This window comes from Octopus bimaculoides, chromosome 4, assembly GCF_001194135.2.
Source record: "Octopus bimaculoides isolate UCB-OBI-ISO-001 chromosome 4, ASM119413v2, whole genome shotgun sequence".
Classification (NCBI taxonomy): Eukaryota; Metazoa; Mollusca; class Cephalopoda; order Octopoda; family Octopodidae; genus Octopus; species Octopus bimaculoides.
The window spans coordinates 135762475-135767773 of NC_068984.1; positions in this window are offsets into that span (position 1 = coordinate 135762475).

Below are 5299 nucleotides of genomic sequence, written 5' to 3' on the forward strand. Positions count from 1 at the left end.
TGTGTGTGTGTGTGTGTGTGTGTGTGTGTGTGTGTGTGTGTGTGTGTGTGTGTAAGTGAGGGTTTGTGAGTATATGCGCGTATCAATGAATGTTTATCAATTTTTTTGTCATTTTCCTTACATATTAAACAAAATAAATATCTTATTTCTTATTTTATTAGGGCAATATTATATAGTGAGAATATACCTTAATTCAAAATATAAGATGTTTAAATGTATCTCGTTGGTATTTTTTTAAATTCTCAGTATACATGATCCCATAGTGGAATAACATTAACCAAGTGAATATGTATTAGAATAGCTATCATAGCACCTTACATCCTGGTGTCTGTTTGTGTTTGCACACATACTCACATATGATGGCCGAGTGATCCAACTTGAGAAAGTTAGTAAGCTGTGAGCATGTATTCAACCCGTATACATAAGTAAAAGTGGATACTATACGATAAAACGAAATCAGCTAAGCTGATTCTGTGTAAGCTACAACTGATGTATCAAGCATTACTCTGCAATGAAACAATTGTTGTCTGTTTTACTTTTTCCATTCCTTACATATATATATATAATTGTTTTCAGAAAGAAGATTGATTAGAAATACTCTCACAATATAGAGGTTTGGACTTAGAAGTGCACAAGTATAACTTGAAACGAAAGATATAAATATGTAATGTGAAGAAACAAAAGACCTGGTAATTCAGTCTGCAAGCATGACTCCGAAAAGAGATGGATTTAAAGAACAATTATACATGATAGGTTGTAATATATAAATACGCAGACCTGTTTTTTAAAAATATAAATCAATAAAGTTATACATTTATATATTTGTGTAAAGTAATAGCTTTTAAAGAATCTCCGGATGCAGACATAAAAACGTTAAAACATGCCTGTATAGATAAAAAGTTGGAGAACGTCTGAAGTGGTGATGGAAACGAAGTAATAGATACAATGAGGAGCGAAAATTAAAATTAAAGTAGGGCACCCATTCTCTGCTGTTTGGGTATTCTACTTTTAACTAATTTTAACGATCCCGAATCTTAACTTCGCTCCTCATTGTATCTTTTAGTTCGTTTCCATCACCACTTCAGACTTTCTCCAATATTCTTATCTATACACGCAAGTTTTAGCGTTTTGATGTCTACATCCGGAGATTCTTTAAAATCTATTACTTTAAACATATATATATATATTTTAATATATTTATTTACTTATACATTTTTATATATTTTCAATCGTTCATGTACAATTGTCCATTAAATTCATCTCTAATCGGCGTAATGTTTGCAGACTGAATTACCAGGTCTTTGTTTTTTCACATTACATGTGTGTGTGTGTGTGTACAGGGAAGGGGAGAAAGAAAAGAGAGACAGAAAACCGCTAGTACCGTGAATAAAATAAAAATGGTGAGCATGCACCAGTATCGAACACGATTCTAGGAATTCTTATATGCTTTAACCAACTTTTGTACCACACACTATCTGACAAAATGAATTCTTCAAGATACCGATTTTATTTTTAAATACTTGATAGATGATCATTTAGGTTTTATGTCTTTGTATTTTCCATAGAAATATTTGATGATGTTCTCGTTGTACAACCAAATATAAAACACAACGTATTTTACTCGATACAACTGAAAATTAAAATATCGCAATACATTTTATGTCAATTTTTTATGCAATGCTATTTTGACTGGTTTATATCTAAACAGTTTAGCATTTAATTTTCGAAATGAAAGTAGAATTTATTTACGAATTACATATTGTTTTCCTCATTGATAATTGTCATGTTTATTGCCGCTATCTTAATTGTGTGATAAAAAATAACGTAAAACCTTAATATCTAATATAACTGGAGTCACTTAAGCAACTGTCTTATGTTTGCCTCAATTTTCTTTGCATATTGTTTTAATAAATGCACATCGAATTAAAATAAAATGAAATAGGCGACAGCGATAAAATTAACATAATTGTCAGCAATATGAGTACATAAAAAGTTAATTAGAAAAGAAAGTCAGGTGGGATCAATATTTCACTACAAATTTATAGTCATCTTTGCATTCCTTTATATCCAATTTTGTGAAATATTGTACTTTGTAGGAGATTTAGAGCAGAATTGTATATATTTCCTCACTAAATTTAATTATTGTGTTATGGCAAACAATGATGCCTGCTGTAACTTTCAAAGTATGTTTATAGATAATACCGCTTCAAGCTATTTAACAATTTCCACGACCAGCCTCATATGAAATTTTCTTTACTGTAAGAATATGGTTGTGACAATGTTCAGTGTAGTACCAACACGCCCACTGATCTTATATCTAATTACGACATCATATTAGCAACATTTTATATTATACTAGCATCACCCACGGAAATTTCACGACTAATTTGAAAATTCAAAGATGAAATAGTATATTTTTCTGAAGACTTTCATTTCTGGCATGTATAAATGTCTACATAGCTAGTACTGAAGACACACTATCAACATCTTTGAGAGCTACGTTGTTACACTTTGAGCTATACGATATTTACGTACAATATTCATGACATCATTGATGTTAAATTCAGCAATCTGTTTCCTGTTTTTATGTCTTTCTCGTTCATTTATATATTTCTATCTTAAACTCATTCTGACATCTGTTGTAAATACTGAATGCTTTCTTTTCCATATATATATATTTTCATATTCTAAGCTGCTATACCCATGCTTCTAGTAATTCGTCTCTCTTCTGCTGTCTACGCTGCAACCGAAGCCTTGTCATTCTTTCTCTTGTTATCTAGTGGCATTTATCATTATTTATATTTTATAAACAAATATGATTCCGTTGATGAACGATAATTAATTATATGTGTTTCGTAATGGGCGATATAAGAATATAAATAAAAAAAACACTACACATTTCGCTGTCCAACAATCAACGCTACTTCCGTTATCCAATACACCTACCAACGCTACACCATTATACCTATCAGCAGCATGCGTCTCTTTCTTACGCACTAATTTTTTCTCTCTCTCTCTTTCACTCACTAATCTTCTCTCTCTCTCTCTCACTCACTCACTAATTTTCTCTCTCTCTCTCACTCACTCACTAATTTTCTCACTCTCTCTTTCTCACTCTCTAATTTTCTCTCTCTCTCTCTCTCACTCACTAATTTTCTCTCTCTCTCTCTCTCTCTCTCTCTCTCACTCACTAATCTTCTCTCTCTCTCTCACCCACTCACTAATTTTCTTTCTCTCTCTCACTCACTCACTAATCTTCTCACTCTCTCTCTCTCACTCACTAATTTTCTCTCTCTCTCTCTCTCACTCACTAATTTTCTATCTCTCTCTCTCACTCACTAATTTTCTCTCTCTCTCTCACACTCACTAATCTTCTCACTCTCTCTCTCTCTCACTCACTAATTTTCTCTCTCTCTCTCTCTCTCACTCACTAATTTTCTCTCTCTCTCGTACTCACTCACTAATTTTCTCTCTCTCTCGTACTCACTCACTAATTTTCTCTCTCTCTCTCTCTCTCTCACTCACTAATTTTCTCTCTCTCTCTCTCACTCACTAATTTTCTCTGTCTGTCTCTCTCACTCACTAAATTTTTTCTCTCTCTCCCTTCACATCTCTTCCTCACTCTCTCTCATCTTCCCTCCTTTTAAGACAGTTCGTCAAGATCACTAATAACGGCGAGCGGCTTTTTATTCATTCGATCTGAATGGATTCTGAACCCGGCAGTATTCCTATTCCGCACGTCTAAATGCATGAACAAAATTGTGTTGTTTCTATCATTTAACACGTGATTTCTTATACCTTAAAACCCCAACTTCTGAAAGTAAACTTGTGATCACTTGTGGAATTTGTACCACACAGCTAATCAGCCTACTGGAAGTTGCTGACGTTCCAATATTCTGCAATTTGTAATTAACGCCTCTTCTATAAAAATGCTTATTCGTTTTCCGTCACACACACACACACACGCACACACATACACATACACGCACAAACACACACACGCGCGCAATTAACCAAACAACAGCATGCAAACACACAACACGCGCACACATATATATGGATGTGTGTAACAATGTATTCTGACATGCATTCCAGAATAATGAGGAAATTTAATATGTGGTTTCAAGGTTGTGCACTTACATTCTCATGTATTTATTATAACATGCAAATTAATGCAAATTTAATGTAATATTTATAAAGCCAATGCTGTAATTGATTGCAAGGATTTTAATTATTTTTGCTAATTCTTCATCACAAAAAAACACTGCTTTGTATTATTTAACATTTATCAAACGCTTGTTTGGTTAGTGTTTTGGCAATTCTACAGCTACATAATTGTTGTCACTCTGGAGATAGTTGGCTAAGTCAAATATATATAGCCAGTGTGATAGTTACACCCACACCCACACACTCACACACAAACACAGATACACACATACACACATACACAAATATAATTATATATAGAGAGAGTTAGTAAAATTCCAGCAGTCTATAGTTGGTATAAAAAAAAAACAATAATAGTTTACTGGTGCAGAAGGTTACAAGTTTTTCCCATATCGAAATTCAATAATCCGAGAAAAGTCGTTTTATGATTCACGCTTCTCTATAACTGCGAATAAAAATCCAAATCTAGGAAACGGAACAGGTAAACTCCAGGTTTCATATGTTTCCTAGCGAGTGGAAACTCGGAATTAATAATTACACAACTAAGATTACACAACTAGCTGCTCATCAGGCCGAAGATGTCTTAGTTTGCTCTGTAGTGTTTGACTGCGAAGGGCTATTTTGCGTTACTATTATAACCAGTAGTTTGCGCGTACTTCAGATCTGTTAATAATTCCGTTCGAGTTGGCATTGATGCTGCTGAAATATACATTGGAAACTTGAGAAGATAAGAATCTGTTTAAATTAACAAATGCAGCCCAGAGAATAATGAGAGATTGGAAAGATAAGTTGATTGGATAATACATCAACGCAAAACATCCCCTAATATACGCTTTGACTACGGAGGACAGAGATCAGCTATCAACAGTATAACTTCTTAAGAAGTCTAAAATAGGTGTCATAACTAGGTTAGAGTACTAACCACCGACATGTATTATTTTTTATGCTACATTATCTCGGTTTTAAAATAATTAAAACATTAAATAGATAGAAAGATAGATAGATAGAGAGGTAAAGAGATAGATATTCATAATTTACTACTAGTAAAACAGAGAAACACACACAAAGAAACGCTGTCCTTCTATTGCTCAAAATGGCGCCCATGCAAGTATATATATATATATATATATAT